The following is an 18,724-nucleotide window of genomic DNA, read 5'->3' as shown; positions in this document are numbered from 1 at the left end:
TCTCACGTGACCCATCTATTTTCCTGTGATTTTTACGCGGCCTTCATATATGTTTCACAAATGCGATTGTAGAGAATGTTTAATGTTCATACACAATGTTCAAAAACCTTTTACTGGCCATGTCTGTGTGTCTGTGTGTCTCAGTGGGTGGCACGGTGGTGCAGCAGCCGGCGTTGTCGTTTCCGTCTGGGTTTCCTCTGGGTTCTCTGGTTTCCTCCCACTTGACAGTAGGCATGAACAAGTGCACATCCAGGGATAGACTTCACTGACACTACGACCCTGACCAGAAGAAAGCAAGAATCTTACCGAAGATTCTTCAACTCGACTGCTTATCAACGACCAAATTACCAACTCCACAGCAGTCAGTCTACCAGTTGCGACTTGATCGCGCTTGATCTGGGATTTAAAATGCATTTTCTTTTTTTTAAAAATGATCCCTTTTAGAACAAAAAATAATCCAAGCACGTATAAACTGAGCATTAATAAATAATCTTTTCCCGAATCTCGGGGGAAGCGCACTCTGCCTTGTCGGATGTGCTCGACATGATCCGCTGTCCCCGGCGTGTTGTATATTAAACGTGGATTTGTCCTGTTCTCCCTGTAGATGTGACCCGGTGATATGCAGGTCTGACACAACTGTACCGTGATAACTGACCCGTCGATCGGCTCCACCACATGCTAAGCGTGTCCCTCAGGCTGCTCCGACCTGCTCTGAGGGAAGCTAATAATCGGCTTTGGCCTTAACTCTGTCACCTTGAGCGAATAAAAGCCCGGTAGGGGGGGAGGATGGTGGTGGAGGCGGGGTCACATATCACACACACTGACACACACACACATGAGATTTATTTATATGCCGGTGTGCCCTCATTGTCAAGGCGACAAGTCAACAGTGTGATCATTAAGCTAAATTTGCATGGCGACATGTGTGATCAAGCTGTCACTTTGCTGTCTACACACTTATGAGATTCTCCCATCACACACGCACACATATTATCCGTCCATCAAGCTGTGTTTGGTGTTAACCCGATGACACGTCGGAGATTTTAATAAACCTTGTTTTATTCAGCGCTGATGGATCTTATCGAATTAATATAATGACGTCACGCTAAGACGCCAGGAGAGAGTTCTCCTCTCAGACCGAACGCAGTGCGTCAGCTGACCTGGCTAACGTAGCTAACGTAGCTAACCAGTCTTACAAGCTTTACTCAACGCAGCGCTGCCGATTCCGATTCCCGATCCCGACCGGTCAAGAGGCGTTCGTTTTCTATCGCGGCATCTCAAAGTATTTCCGAACGCCATTAAAGACTAATCACGGGTTCATATGATATTAACGCGCTCATTCTAATATGTTACCGTTTCTATAGCGATAAATTATTCGTACTAGGATGGTGGACAGTTCGCAGTTTAACGAAAGAAAAGAAAAAATGCTGAGTCACCGATATGATTTGGTTAAACACTAAACGTTTACTCGACACTTTTGGAAGGAGTCTCCGGTGTCAGTGCTTTGGAAAGGTTTGTAGGTCTTCATGACAAGCAAGTGTTTTGGGTTTTGTTTTGTTTTTTTTCCTCAGCTTTCGAACTTCAACAGACAGAATAAAAAGAGAGGCTGGTGAGAAAACGAATGTTTCTAGCTCCTATCACAAGCGATAACAAGAACCACCTGACAAATGTAACTAGAAACGGATAAAAATTCAGACGTGTCATGATCGGATCGACCAAAAATGCGGTCGTCGGCAAACCGGTGTAGTGTAGCGCAGCATAAGACGTTTAAGTCTATAGAATCTCAGAGAGTGAATATAAATACGCTGGATATACTGTACATTTAAGTTGAAACTTTAAACCTTGTGAATTACATTAGGCTCCGCCTCCAAAATATCTCAACGCGACATTGTAAATGAAAGAGAAAGTGACGCGCGTGACGCCCTAGTTTTACTTTTAGTTCAGTTTATAAGATTTGTATGATTTTTTTTTTTTTTTTTTTTTTTTTTTTTTTTTTTTTTAAAACAAAACGATACGATGTAAAGCTATTCTATAAAGATTCGGCCGTAGGTTTATGGAAAAGGTTTGGGGTGAGGTAGCTTTCTGCTTTGTTTATTCGCATCGCTCCAGTGGTAGAGATCAATATAAAGACAATCTGGCAACTTAGTCTACAGTGCACACTTTCTATATTTATGTATGTAAGTAATAGGTTTATGAGGAAGTGTCTGCTTTCACATGGTCATGAGACTCTTGGTTTCTTTATGAAAATTCGCGATGGGTCGACGCGATCTTCTCGTTTTCGTTTTTCTTGAAAGTGGCGCGGACGGGACGCGACATCGCTTCGTCTGTGAATGAATCTAACGGATTTCTCAGGAGATGAAATCACGACGACGTCTTTGCCTTAAACCCAAATGGTTTATTTATTTAAAAAAAAAAAAAAAAAAAAGGACATATTGAAATGAATAAAGACAAATATTTATCTATATAACTTGTTAACGATCCTCATCTTTAATTATTAATACTTGCTTTTGTCTTATTATCAACTACGACATTTAGCTTCATTACAATCTTTATAAAATACGTAAAGGAAAAAAAAATCAACGTTTTATCGTCAGAGTTGATTATTTGATTGTCACAAAAGTGTTTAATCCCTCTCTTTTTCTCCGTACTAAATTTCATACTTATTAAAGAAAGACTTGCGTGGTACTTTTATCCATTTATGGTTATGTCTAACGTTGTGGGGAAACGCCCGCAAAATAAGAATACGTTCCCGTTAGCATGTACGTTACCGTAGCTAATATCGAACTCGTTCAGATAAACCGTCGACGTAAAGTTACAGCTTTACCTCCGACGCCGACACCGGAGACTCCTTCCGCGTATTGTTCCAATCATCATATCAATGATTATATATCGATGATTTTTTTATCCGTTAAATAACAACACGGTCTCGAATATATTGTTTATTACTAGGCTTCGTTTGCGTGACGTGTCCACCGGGCCAGTCGGATTAGCCGTTGCTATGGAAACGATAACATATCGGAACAAAGGGATTTTGCCTCTCAGCCAGAGGTGCGGTTAGGGAAGATGAATCGACACTTTCTGACCAATCGGGTTCGAGAATTCAATAGGTGTAAGAAATAGAGCACTGAACGTTGGATGATGGTTTTTTTTTTTTTTTTTTTCCGATGTTTTTTTTTTTTAACCTTCTTTATGATGAGTAGAAGGCATTATATCACTCCAAATCCAAACCCCCAATCCCATGCCCCGGGCCTGTGCCGTGAGCTAAAAACAAAAGGAGCCAACAGAAAAAGGAGAGAGAGAGAGAGAGAGAGAGAGAGTGATTAGAAGTGGCCATGCATCTGTGAGAGAGCAGGAACAAAGCTTTGTTTGTGTGCCTTAATCAGTCATGCTCGTGAAAGCAGACACTTATGAGAGAGAGAAAATCTCCCCTTTTTATTAAAAAAAAAAAAAAAAAAAACCTTCCTGGGTATAAATAAAAATTCTTTTAAAGAAGATTAAATGTAATACAGGCTAGATTTTGTTTGCCGTGAATATGACAATAATTAGAATTACTATTAATTAACTTAGAAATATCCCCCAACCACCTACACACACACACACACACACACACATGCACACACCCCTTCCGCCATTGAGGTCTACACCAAAACAACTAATGTACAATAAATCCACAAAGGGGCCCCTGAGTGCCGCCGATATACAGAGGCTCCTGTTATCCCGTCGTTCTGCCTTTCATTCCTTCCCTCCTTTTTACAGTACTAAGTAAAGCAACAGAGAAAAGTAAGTCCCTTCGCCCCGCTCGCCTCTCGGAAACCCGAACCCAGCACCCGGCGCGCCCCGTGCGAATTCAAACCCAGATCGATAAGAAGATTTCTTCCGTTCCGCCATTTTTAAAATTTTTTTTTTTACTTTGGATTTTTTTTTTTTTTTCTGGCGAGAGAGGTGAAGGGGAGGGGAATAAAGTTACAAGTGTGCGTCGTAGGGCTGAAAGGCAGTGTGGGAAAAAGCGGCCTTGGCAGGGAGACGGGGTCAGCGGCGAGCCCGCCGCACCAGGTGTCCCCCCTGCATTCAAACGATACGCTCATTCATAGAGCGGGCGCGGAGTATTAAAACTCAGAATTTGCAACTGAATGCTGATATAATCCTGGAAATATATGTCTCCATTAAGCGAGCTCCCATTAAGCGCACAAGGAAGCCTTTGTGCTGGGGCTTTATGTATATTTATCAAGGTTTTAAAAGAAGGCCGGTGAGGATGGAGAGACGGAGGGAGGGAGGGAGGGAGGGAGGGAGAGAGAGGGGAGAAGGCTCGGGTGGACTTTCCAACTGTTTACATGTTAATTTTCAAACTTAACAGCCCTCGTCCTGGAACTATTTATACACAGAATGCTAATCATTTTCTTCCCCCCCAACGCTCTCCTCTTTCCTTTCTTTCTTTCGCTCTCTCTCTCTTGGCAGCAGTTATTTCCCACTTGACTGTGGCTATGCTAATGTGTGTGGATGCGTGTGTGTGTGTGTGTGGATGCGTGTGTGTGTGTCTGAGAGAGAGGGGTTAGGTTTAGTAACGGCCCACTCGAAACTCAGAGACAGTTCAAAACATCAAAAAACGTCCATTTTTACTTCAAAACACAGCGTCTGCTGAGGTTTACAGAAGAGTTGTGGACAGAAAGGAAAGGAAAGGGACAGAAAGGAAAGGAAAGGAAATGGACAGAAAGGAAAGGAAATGGACAGAAAGGAAAGGAAAGGAAATGGACAGAAAGGAAAGGAAATGGACAGAAAGGAAAGGAAAGGAAATGGACAGAAAGGAAAGGAAATGGACAGAAAGGAAAGGAAAGGAAAGGGACAGAAAGGAAAGGAAAGGAAATGGACAGAAAGGAAAGGAAAGGAAAGGAAAGGAAATGGACAGAAAGGAAAGGAAATGGACAGAAAGGAAAGGAAAGGGACAGAAAGGAAAGGAAAGGAAAGGAAAGGAAATGGACAGAAAGGAAAGGAAAGGAAACGGACAGAAAGGAAAGGGACAGAAAGGAAAGGAAATGGACAGAAAGGAAATGGACAGAAAGGAAAGGGACAGAAAGGAAAGGGACAGAAACGAAAGGAAATGGACAGAAAGGAAAGGGACAGAAAGGAAATGGACAGAAAGGAAATGGACAGAAAGGAAAGGGACAGAAAGGAAAGGAAACGGACAGAAAGGAAATGGACAGAAAGGAAAGGGACAGAAAGGAAATGGACAGAAAGGAAAGGAAAGGAAAGGAAACGGACAGAAAGGAAAGGGACAGAAAGGAAAGGAAAGGAAAGGAAACGGACAGAAAGGAAAGGAAATGGACAGAAAGGAAAGGGACAGAAAGGAAAGGAAACGGACAGAAAGGAAAGGGACAGAAAGGAAAGGAAATGGACAGAAAGGAAATGGACAGAAAGGAAAGGAAAGGAAATAGACAGAAAGGAAATGGACAGAAAGGAAATGGACAGAATTAAAGGGACAGAAAGGAAAGGAACAAACAGTTGTCTAGCAGGTGCTGCACATGAAGCTGGGTTTTATTTACGGCGTTGGGAACCTCGGTGAGAAAACTTTCTGTCGCGTTCTCACACAAAAGGTGACTCTTGCACTCGTAGTGACAGAGACACAGAGAGGGAGGGAGCGAGGGAGCGAGGGAGAGGAAAAAAGCACCGAAAGAAAAAAGACAAAGCGAGGGAATTATGAAATGTGGTGAGCTCTAACGCCATGGCAACTGCCGAAGTGTCAATGTGTCCACTAAAGAGGAATGTGTGTAATAAAACTGCTCTCGCTCTCTCTCTCCCTGTCTGTCTCTCCCTCTTTCTTTTTTCACTCCATCCTTCTCCATGCCAACGTGGAAACTGTGCAAAAGACGAAGACAATTCTGCAGCATGACTGTACGAGTCTCTGTGCGTGCGTGCGTGTGTGTGTGTCTCACACCAAAATCTTTTTGAACTCGTCTCCTTTTAGTGGTCTTTTCTTAATCCGTCTGCCCGTGTGTATCTGTCACTTCACACCGGAGCTCGTTCAAGCGCAGAGATATGTTCTGAACGGACGTTCACGTTTTTCTTCACCCACGTTTAATTCTTCTACGTAGGTCTCCCATCAAAACAACAACTTCCTGCCTCCAACTAGAGCTCCTCATAAACAGCCTATAACACTGATTATTTAACCTGCACCAGCTTTCAGCTGCTCTGCATTAAAACGCTAATTCTCTACATTTCTCAAGCTCCTGAGCCTTGTGCTGCATATTTTATATTACACTTCACCTCATTTCTGGATCTTACTTTACCCCCCCCCCCCCCCCCCCCAAGCTCCCCCCCCACCCCACACACCCCCCACCAACACCCCCACCCCGGACCGTAATCCTTTCTAAACAATCCCACAAGAAAACAAAGGACAGTTTTTGATGCTAATCTGTGCTAACACCGGAACTATCTCAGCATATCAACACGCCGTTAGCATAACTAGCCGAGCAGTATGTTGTGGAGAAATGTCCCTCGACATTTTATCACGTAAACACCGCTGATAAAACGATCAGTGACGCGACCACACACACACCGTTTTGTGTACGTTACCTCAGTTGTACAGAATTCCAGAATATTCCAGAACATGTCATGCAAATGGGGTTAGCGTATTTAACAGGAAAACTCTTTCTCTGAGGGAAATTTGACAGAGTATCATTTGAACAACTTAAAGTACCGCCTTGAAGTTAAGGATTTTACTCAGTATGCTATTTTACAGGGTAAACAAATGCCTTCAGTTATTCATTCAAATGAACTATTTGCACAAGACTCATAGTAGGGCGCTATGTGTATCCGTATCCGTGTGCTTCTCGAAATACCCGTATCTGTAGACAGAGTGGGTGTGGCCTAAACGTTTATTATTATTTGTTAATGTATGTTTAATTAAATATTTTAATTATAACACTTTGCCTCAGAAACACTGAAAAGTACTGGGGAAAAAAGGCAGTGTGTCATAAAAAAAAATGATGCTGTAAATGTATTATTTGGTGCTTTTGTTTTAATTTACTTTTTATTTATTTAACTTTAAAAAAAAAAAAAAAAAAAAAATATATATATATATATATATATATATATATATATATATATATATATATATATATATATATATATATGTATTAATTAATATCTTGCAGGATTGCAGTACTGAAACACACCACTAGTCTGATGTCCCTGTGAACCATTTCTGGCAACTTAAAAAAACAAAAAAAAAAAAAACAATATCGTGTCTTCTATTCATATCCGTATCTGTATATGTTTAAAACACATCATCTGTTCATTCGGAATAACGGATCCGTATTCGTTTACGCGCGTACGTCATACAGAACGATACGGTGCAATCAGAGTTAAAAGAAACCGAACTGGGAATGTGTACAGGGTTAAATCACATCGGACCTAGAGGACAGCCTTGAGGTACGCCACGTCAGATCTCTATTCATTCCTTAAATATTACACTGATTTTGTTTTTTGTTTTTTGTGTGTGTGTGTGTTTTTTTTTTTAATGTATGTATGTATTTATTTATTTATTTTCATTTTATTGATTTTATTTTATTTTTTTTTTAGAAACGATGTAATGATATTAAATCCGGTCAAAGTGAAGCAACAGAACAACGTGTAAATGGATGTGATGAACAGTCAAGGAAATACGATTCAGAAAATTTCTGCACGGGAAATTCGGTGGATTCAGATCGGTTTTTGATTAGGATTTATTTGTTCACCTTCTGAAGGTACGGGTATTTGTTGATCGATTTAAAAAAAAAAAAAAAAAAAAAATCGAAAATTGTATGTGCCAAAAACAAAACTGTATGACTTCATTCCAGGTCGAATTGAACTGAAACATGTCAATAAAGGAATGTAGTGTATTGAAGTCTATAAAGGTGCAAGATACCGAGTATTTGTGTGTGTGTGTGTGTGTGTGTGTGTGTGTGTGTGTGTGTGTTGGGGGGGAGGGGGGCGCCAAAGTGTTTGTTGTGCGCCATTAAAAACGTGTACGGATCGTTCTGCTCTTTCTCCTGTTCTCTCTCTCTCTCTCTCTCTCTCTCTCTCTCTCTCTCTCTCTCTCTCTCTCTCTCGCTAATTATGATGCTAATATCAGCACTCTAAACAAAGTAGCAATTTCAATGACTGATATGAGGACACAAAATGGCTGCCTCCACAAAAGGGCCATTGAGCGGGCCACAAAACCTGTGAAAAGATGTGGATTTGTGATTGTATGTGTATGCGTGTGTGTGTGTGTGTGTGTGTGTGCTTGGTGGCATCAGTGGGCTTGTACCATCACCTGAATTATGCACAGCCCATTGTGTTCAAATATCATAAAATTGACACATGAATGTCCGCGGATCCACCTCCTTCCATCGCCGGGGCGAAACGATTATTCATCCCACTCCGGAGCCAGGGCGAGACAATTAGTCATATTCGTACGCCGAAATTAATCGAGAGACGCGGGAGACAGAGTCGCAGTACAAAAGGGAGCTTTTGTCGGCCGCCCCGTCTGACAGGGATAATTAAATATATGAAATTGAAATTCCTCCGCGGGGGGTCGTTTTTGACAAGGCCGCGTTTGTGACCGTGCCCGATCCTTTTGTGCCAGCGTTTTGTGCCAGCGCCTTGCCCATTTCCTGTCGGTTAAAAGCACGCACACGGCGAGTTTCCGTCTCCCGTTGGCTGTAGGAGGGAGAGAGGAACGGGGACGACGGTGTAGAGATTCAGAAACGTTCCCCGAAACGCCTTCAAAATAAACAAAGCTTTCAAATACAGTAATAACTCCGCTTAAAGGTCAGCGCTGTGTATCGCTCAGTCGTGCCACTTTGTGTTGTGTTGCGTACGTTTCTACAGATCATATTCTTCTTCTTGATACTCCAATTTGTTTTGTAACGTTCAATGAGTCAAATCATCAATTTACGTCAGAATATAGATTTGCAGCTTCACTTCCTGATTGAACCAAAGCCCTTAAAGGCCAATGTGGTTGAAATGGAGTTATGAGTTGTGAGAGATTTTGCCACAAAACAAGCTTTCTGTTCGGAGGAGTGGGGGGGGGGGGGGGGGGGGGGACATCAAACACAGCCACTGTTCGGAAAAATTTCTATTTTTCAAAAATAATTAAACAAATAAAAACAAACAGACGGATAAATAAATCATTCAAACAAATCTCCTAGACGTGATACAACAGACCATATACGACATAAATGCTGAGCTGCGGCAAAAGGTTATTATTTTTAAATATATATATATATATATCTTAATGTTGCAAGATGTTTTGACTCATTTGAATTTTTTTTTATTTAAAATGTGCTTTGTCATGTTTTCAAAAAATTTACGTTTGGTTTTTAAAAAATATATTTTGAGTCATACAGTATTTTTTATATATATATATATATTTTTACATAGGCCTATTGTAAGGTATTTGAGCCGTTCGCTTGAAATATTTGTAATACATTTAAAGAACAACATTTTCAACATCGTTTAAAATCAAAAATGTTTCATATAAAATACTCGTATATGATATGAATATATATAATAGAGATTATATGATATTAATAATATAAAGTAATGTCAATACAATATTAATAATTAGATTTATATATATATTTGCAATATATTTTACTTCTAAAAATAAGTTGTTTTTTTTATTTTTATTTTGCATGCAATATATAGTTTGTCATTTAAAAAATATTTTTTGATATCGCTAGTGATTTCGTAAAAGTTTCAAGATGATTTAAGTAATATTTTTACCATTTCTTTTTAATTTTGTGAGATAGGTAATTATCACACAGACACACACACACACACGCACACACACACACACACACACACACACACACACATTATTGACATTATATGAATTACACAATGAATTTTTTTATTATTTTATTTTTGTTATTTTCATAAAGTGAGTGGTGTGTGTGTGTGTGTGTGTGTGTGTGTGTGTGTGTGTAAATATGAAAGTAGAATGCTTCCCTCCATCACTGATTTCCTCTCCCACCTGCTGTAAGGAGAATCTCTGAAGCCAAGCAGGCGGAGGTGGAGGTGTTCTGAGAGAACTGAAAAAAAATAAGAAAGATGGCATGATGTGAGGATCTCCGTGTGTGTGCGTATGTGTGTGTGCGTATGTGTGTGTGTGTGTGTGTGTGTGTTATTAAGGAGTTGGCAGACTGAAAGTTCTTCATCCTGTCCTGCTTCCACCTCTCACTTCTGCTCTCACGTCGCTGTCTGGTTTCTGTGGCCGGTCACGTGATCAGCTCTGACACGCTGGTCCATAAACCCTGTCATACCATCACACGTGTGTGTGTGTGTGTGTGGGTGTGTGTGGGGGTGTGTGTGTTTGAAACAGTCATTCAGACTGATTAGGGTTCTCATCCTCCTACAACAGGTTCTTCTACAAGCTCTTTGCTGTAGGGTTTCAACCCAGAATCCTCTCACTTTCTGTCTTTATTTCAACAGAAAATAAATAAGCAAACAAGCTAACGTGAAGAGATAAGTGAAGTGTTCGAGGGCACAACTGTCATTTAGAGTGATGACGCACAGTGCACTATTCTAACATAAGAATGTAAATAAATAAATAAATAAATATGAAGAAATAAATGTATAATAAACAAACAAATAAATAGAGAGGTGGATAAAACTATAAAGAAACTGTATAATGAAGAAAGAAAGAAAGAAAGAAAGAAAGAAAGAAAGAAAGAAAGAAAGAAAGAAAGAAAGAAAATGCAAAACACCTGGTACACATTGCACATAAAACATAAAATTGTAAAAAATAAATAAATAAAAAAAAATAAACATATAAATAAATAAACAAAGCCTTAATAAACATTAACTTCTAACATAAAATGGTAAAGAAAGACAAACCAAAAGAAAGCGTGTCTCTCCAAAAGATAAAGAAATATATGAATGAAAGAATGAATGAATGAACAATTGAATGGATAGATAAATGGATGGATGAATAAATTAATTAATTAATTAATTAATTAATGGATGGATGAATTGATGGATGGATGGATGGATGGATAGATGGTTGCATGTATATTTGGATGGATGGATGGATGGATGGATGGATGGATGGATGGATGGATGAATGTATGGATAGATGGGTGCATGTATATTTTTATGGATGGATGGATGGATGGATAGAGGGATAGAGGGATGCATGTATATTTTTATGGATGGATGGATGGATGCATGTATATTTGTATGGATGGACGGATGGATGGATAGATGGATGCATGTATATTTGTATTTATAGATGGATGGATGGATGGATAGATGGATGCATGTATATTTGTATGGATAGATGGATGCATGTATATTTGTATGGATGGATGGATGGATGGATGGATGCATGTATATTTGTATTTATGGATGGATGGATGGATGGATGGATAGATGGATGCATGTATATTTGTATTTATGGATGTATGGATGGATGGATGGATGGATGGATGCATGTATAATTGTATGGATGGACGAATCAGTGAATAAATGAATGGATGGGTGGATGGATGGATAGATGGATACATGTATATTTTTATGGATGGATGGATGAATGGATGGATGGATACATGTATATTTCTATGGATGGATGGATGGATGGATAGATGGATGCATGTATATTTGTATAGATGGATAGATGCATGTATAATTGTATGGATGGATGAATCAGTGAATAAATGAATGAATGGATGGATGAATGGATGGATGCATGTATATTTGGATGGATGGATGGCTGCATGTATATTTGTATTTATGGATAGATGGATGGATGGATGGATGGATGCATGTATATTTGGATGGATGGATAGATGCATGTATAATTGTACGGATGGATGAATCAGTGAATAAATGAATGGATGGATGGATGGATGGATAGATGGATACATGTATATTTTTATGGATGGATGGATGGATGGATAGATGGATTCATGTATATTTGTATAGATGGATAGATGCATGTATAATTGTACGGATGGATGAATCAGTGAATAAATGAATGGATGGATGGATGGATGGACGCATGTATATTTGTATGGATGGATGGATGGATAGATGGATACATGTATATTTTTATGGATGGATGGATGGATGGATAGATGGATTCATGTATATTTGTATAGATGAATAGATGCATGTATAATTGTATGGATGGATGAATCAGTGAATAAATGAATGGATGGATGGATGGATGGATGGATGGATGGATGCATGTATATTTGTATTTATGGATGGATGGATGGATGGACGCATGTATATTTGGATGGATGGATGGATGGACGGACGGACGGAAGAATGAATCGAATTAAAAGAGAAATAGAGCCTCAGTTTGCACGAGTGTAATATAGAACCATGCTCCACACTGCACGCAACATAAAATGGTTAAAAAAAAAAACTAACAAACAAGAAGGCAAATAAATAAAAAATATATTGTGTAGGTTGTATATGTCGAATATTACTTCATTCCCCCTACCCCTTTTTTCTGGAAAGTTCTTTTTGTCTGTAACCGATCGACTTTATAGCCTGAATGGATGTGCGTACACGTTTGCTTTGTGATTATATTCTGATGGAAACCCGTACACACTGCACTTCCTGTGTCACTGTTACTGGTGTGTGTTATTATGCATCATACAGCAGTTCTATCAGCTGCAGCCCAAATTGTGCCATTCGCGTGAATGTTGGATGGAAACGTTAATCAGCGCTGTGTGCGTTAAAGATGAAGTTTGTTATATAATGACTGCGTTAAACACAGAGAAGCGTGACTCAGTTGAGAGAGAATGAACACGTACAGTATGTGAGTGTTAGAGGAAGTTCAGGCTCTAATCTTTGCCACATTCTCTCAGACGAAGGCATAATTAGCTGATGTGGTTTGGGTCCTAGTGGGTTTTTTTTTTTTTTCTCTTTTCTTTTCGGCTTTTTTTCCTAGTCTTCAGCCTCTGGGCTTTCTGTCGCTCTTTATCTTTCTGACTCTCTGAACATGCACTCGTCCAGTGCCTTCGCTTTTCCCAAACACTTACAGGTAGAGTACAGCTCTGATAATCATCACACCACCGCGGAGAGACATGAAAGGGCAGGAAACTAGCAGAAGAAGCCTCCGAGGAGAGAGAGAGAGAGCTTGAAAAAGTGAGCTTAGGAACGAGTGTAGAAACCATTCGAGAGGAATTCATAAGTGCACTTCTAACACAACGGTGTAAACAAGTAAACAAACAAACAATGAAAGAAAGAAAGCGATAATGTGCAAGACTGTAATTTAGCTTAATGCGAGGAAAGAAGGAAGAAAACAAAGAAAGAAGCAAACAAATAAGCAAATAAACTACGTACAAAGGAAGAAACACAGAAAAAAAAACTAACTACAGTAGAGAAGAAAGAGAGACAGGAGAGAAGAAGGAAAAAGAGAGAGGACGAAAGAAAGAAAGAGAGTAAGAAGGAAAGAAAGAAAGAAAGAAATGAGAGACAAACCAGAAAGAAAGAGGGAAAGAAAGAAAGAAACGACAATTAAGAAGGAAAGAAAGAGAGTAAGAAAGAAAGAAAGGAAGAAACAACAATAAAGAAGGAAAGAAAGAGAGTAAGAAAGAAAGAAAAAAGAAAGAAACTACAGTAAAGAAGGAAAGAAAGAGAGTAAGAAAGAAAGAAAGATAGAAAGGAGAGACAAACCAGAAAGAAAGAGGGAAAGAAAGAAAGAAACGACAATTAAGAAGGAAAGAGAGTAAGAAAGAAAGAAGAAAGAAAGAAAGAAAGAAAGAAAGAAAGAAAGAAAGAAAGAAAGAAACTACAGTAAAGAAGGAAAGAAAGAGAGTAAGAAAGAAAGAAAAAAAAGAAAGAAATGAGAGAGAAACCAGAAAGAAAGAAAGAAACTACAATAAAGAAAGAAAGAAAGAGAGTAAGAAAGAAAGAAAAAAAAGAAAGAAATGAGAGAGAAACCAGAAAGAAAGAAAGAAACTACAGTAAAGAAAGAAAGAAAGATAGAAATGAGAGACAAACCAGAAAGAAAGAAAGAAACAACAATAAAAAAGGAAAGAAAGAGAGTAAGAAAGAAAGAAAAAAGAAAGAAAGAAAGAAAGAAAGAAACAACAATAAAAAAGGAAAGAAAGAGAGAAAGAAAGAAAGAAAGAAAGAAAGAAACAACAATAAAAAAGGAAAGAAAGAGAGAAAGAAAGAAAGAAAGAAATGAGAGACAAACCAGAAAGAAAGAAAGAAAGAAAGAAAGAAACTACAGTAAAGAAGGAGAGAAAGAAAGAAATGAGAGACAAACCAGAAAGAAAGGAAGAAACTACAGTAAAGAAAGAAAGAAAGACAGAAACTAAAGGAAAGAAAGAGAGTAAGAAAGAAAGTAAGAAATAGATTGTCCTATTGGGAGGAAAATCAATCAAATAAAAATGAAATGAAATAAAATCGAATTGCATAATAAATAAATAAATAATATCCGGCTGCTGTGTCAGGATCCATTACCTCATGCGTTCCAAACCCCAGCGATGAAGTAAAGTCTGATGAGATTTAATTACACGCTTTAATGGCGAGTCGTTTGAAAAGGAATAGTCTCATTGCACATTTTTATGACCATCCACTGGAAGAGGAGCGATTTTCCTGTTCAGAGAGGGCGGGGTCAGAGTGGCTCGCCGCGTTCCCCTCGTCTGTCTGGGAGATAAGGGCGTAGTACTGTCGGGCAGGATGGGAATCTCCACGCCGTGTCCGTGGAACAGGAATTCCCACAAGCTGGATAAACGCCGAGACGCGTCTGAAGGAAAAACGGGAGACGTGATAAAGACGTGTGACGACTTACAGATTACAGACCTGATTACTCCACCACAGCGCAGTGTTCTCCGCTCTGATTGGTCGGAAGATGCGGATTCATTTTCACATGTTTTAAAACAGGCTCGTTTTAATACGCTGTCGTTCGTACAGTGATGATTTTTCACAGGTAGAAGATCCACATGAACAGATTCAAAATCGGGGGGCTTTATCAGCATGGGCTAAATCACTGCGCTGTGAGAGGAATTAAACCCCTCGAGACATGCTGTGACAGGAAAACAATCGAGATGGAGACCCGCTATAACAATGCAACTTTTGCGGATGTTCATATCAAAAGTCTTTTTGTTCCTTCACCCTTTTTGAAAGAGTTTGTACCCCAATGATGTCACAGCCATAGATTGCCAGGAGTCAAGGGAGCCAAATTAGCCATGCTCTCTGTGTGGGAGGGGCATACTCTTCCTCCCCTGTCAATCACAGTAATTTTAGCCAATCGTAAGCGTCTGTGGGTTCGAGTATGTGGAAGAGAGCCGGTCGCGTTTTTCTTCTGTGCAACATGAACGGCGGTTCCAGAAGATGTGAAGGCTGGCTTCAGGCGTCTCAGAGGACAACTAGACTTCACACCACTCGGCTGTTGATTATTTTCCTCTAGAAGCACTAAGTGTTTTACTTACTTACGTAATGGAAAGAGAAAGAAAGAAAGAAAGAAGCTACAGTAGACAAGAAAGAAAGAAACTACAGAAGAGAAGAAGGAAAGAAACTCTAGTAGAAAGAAAGAGAGAGAGATAGAAACTACATAACAGAAGAAAGAAAGAAAGAAAGAAAGAAAGAACCTCGAGTAGAGAAGAAAGAAAGAAAGAAAGAAACTCTAATAGAGAAGAAGGAAAGAATGAAAGAAAGAAAGAACCTCTAGTAGAGAAGAAGGAAAGAATGAAAGAAAGAAAGAACCTCTAGTAGAGAAGAAAGAAAGAAAGAACGAAAGAAAGAAACTCTAATAGAGAAGAAAGAAAGAATGAAAGAAAGAGCCTCGTGTAGAGAAGAAAGAAAGAATGAAAGAAAGAAAGAATCTCTAGTAGAAAAGAAAGAAAGAAAGAAAGAAAGAAACTCTAGTAGAGAAGAAAGAAAGAATGATAGAAAGAGCCTCGAGTAGAGAAGAAAGAAAGAATGCAAGAAAGAAAGAATCTCTAGTAGAAAAGAAAGAAAGAAAGAAAGAAAGAAAGAAAGAAAGAACGAAAGAACGAAAGAAAGAAAGAAAGAAACTCTAATAGAGAAGAAAGAAAGAATGAAAGAAAGAAAGAAACTCTAATAGAGAAGAAAGAAAGAATGAAAGAAAGAAAGAAACTCTAATAGAGAAGAAAGAAAGAATGAAAGAAAGAGCCTCGAGTAGAGAAGAAAGAAAGAATGAAAGAAATAAAGAATCTCTAGTAGAAAAGAAAGAAAGAAAGAAAGAAAGAAAGAAACTCTAGTAGAGAAGAAAGAAAGAAACTATACTAGATAAGAAAGAAAGAAAGAAAGATAGAAACTACAGTAGACAAGAAAGAAAGAAACTACAGAAGAGAAGAAAGAAAGAACCTCTAGTAGTGAAGAAAGAAAGAAAGAAAGAAACTATACAAGATAAGAAAGAGAGAAAGAAAGAAAGAAGGAAGGAAGAAATAAAGTACAGGAGAGAAGAAAGAAAGAAAGAAAGAAAGAAAGAAAGAAAGAAAGAAAGAAAGAATGAGTGGAAGGAAGGAAGAAATTACAATAGAGATGAAAGAAAGAAGGAAAGAAAGAAAGAACGAGAGGAAGGAAGGAAGGAAGAAAGAAAGTATAGTGGAGATGAAAGAAAGAAGGAAAGAAAGGAAGGAAGGAAGGAAGAAAGAAAGTTCCTTCCTCTTAAACTTCACACCACTCTGCTGTTGATTCTTTTCCTATAACAGCATGCCCTTAAGTGTTTCTCTCCTGACGTAACACACAACACGTGACCATTCGATAACAGTGCAGCACGTCTGCTGATGGACGGATTTCAGCCCAGAAAACCGTGACACGTGGTTTATATCGTAGAGAGTAGATTCTGAGTATAATAATCACATGACTTCAGCAGAATGGAGAGAGCTCTTTTCCCCCAATAATGTCACATTGTTCTGAACAGGAAGCACAAGTCCGCGTCTCACACAATGCAGTTGCGTGTAATGATAACGGGAACTAACAGTAACAGCACTGACGGACGTGAGGAGATCCAGGCATAGGGCATGCGATGCACAGTTTCATAACCAGCCTCGTGTGTCACCCGGAGCTGAACTCTGAACGCCGAAAGGAATCCGTTCCCATAAAAACGTCCAGGATTCATACTCCAGTGAGCAAACGTGATTTCATTCGAATAAATCCTACGGAAAGGTGCGCATGCTGACCCCGCCCTTAAACCCTAACGCTACGTTCGGAACTTTTCGTAATATTTCATACACGAGGCCGCGCCACTTGAGGTGTGACAGCTTCCTGTCCGGCCAAGCGAACGGCTTCAGCTCTTCTTCGTCTTCCGGATTCATGCTGTTGATTTGTTTGATTAGCTGATTGATTTTCCCGTCTCCTCCGTGCTTCCAAACCCGGAATTCAGCTCCACAGCTGGAGCGGCCATCCACTTCCCAGAATTCCCAGGGGACCACAAGCTGGTTTACATTACCCACAATGAAGGCAAATGACACATGACTACCTCACACAATGATCTGAAACTCAAATCTCTTTGGCATGGGTAGCACATGGGCATCGCAATGAAATGTGTGTGTGTGGGTGGGTGGCGGGGGGGGGGGGGGGGGGGGTTTGGGGGGGGGGCATGGGGGGTCAGTCTGTTCTTTAAAACTCGCTCAGGAGTCGGACTAAGTACACATCATTCTTTCGTCGTTCGTCATCGTCTTCGCTTCGTCCCGGTCAGGGTCGAGGTGGATCGTCCGAACGCTGTGCGTGAGATAATGGGATACCAGTCCGTCATAGCGGAACAGACACACACACTCGTTCACACACTAGGGGCGGTTTAGACTCACCGAGTGTTTTGGGAGGTGGGATCAAAACCCAGAGGACGCCTGCATGGGGTCGCGGAGAACGTTGCACACGGTAACACAAAAAATCGTGACTGAACCTCTAGCTTTGAGGCAGCAAGTATATTAAAACGCCATACACACACGCGCGCACATGCACACACACCGTTAAAAAGTATGACGTGACGTTCTGTAGTAATTCAAATAATGGTAATTTGCTGTGTTAAAAGAGGAGCGAAACAATTTAGGACACGCCCCTTTTCGTACTACAACGTGCCTGCGTGTAGTCTGAAAAGGGGCGTGTCCAAAAGTGTTATATTTATTAGTAAGTATAGTTGTTGTCATTATTATTATTATTAATACATTTTTAAAGTGACACTTGCATTACAGCATGATTATAAGTTATCAATAAATGAATTATCAAACGTTATTACCGTGTCATATAGCGATTATAAAAACGCTCGCAAAGAATTATGAGCACAGTTCGAACGTTTCATGAATACGGCCTTCATGGAACACGTGACGTGTGCGAAATGCCGGGCTTTCTTAAAATCCTTATATGATCTTAAACTAAATTAGTCGCGTTCACAGCTGTCAGGGTTGCCAGGTTCACGTTGGTTTCAATGGCGAAATTGAGCCGGCTTTGGAAGAAGATTGCGGGCGGATAAAGCAAGTGCGCTTTAAAAATACGTCCTTGTTTTAAAACAAATCATTTCTGCAACAAAAAACACAAACAACACTATTGTCTATTGAGAAACAAAGGGAAAGAGAAAGCGGAGAGAGTTTATCTACGGTATGATGTAGAAAATAAGAAATATTGCTAAGATTGGGAGAGGGATCTATATTGAGCGGATAATCTCTATAGCAGGCATTGCTTAAAAAAAAAAAGGTTATATTGCGGATAATGCAAAGAAATGCACGCACACCACAGTGAAGTTGTTTTCCAGACAGAGAGTGAGGAAAAGAAGAAA

The sequence above is a fragment of the Ictalurus punctatus genome, chromosome 20 (assembly GCF_001660625.3).
Source record: "Ictalurus punctatus breed USDA103 chromosome 20, Coco_2.0, whole genome shotgun sequence".
Lineage (NCBI taxonomy): Eukaryota > Metazoa > Chordata > Actinopteri > Siluriformes > Ictaluridae > Ictalurus > Ictalurus punctatus.
This window is presented reverse-complemented; position numbering follows the sequence as displayed.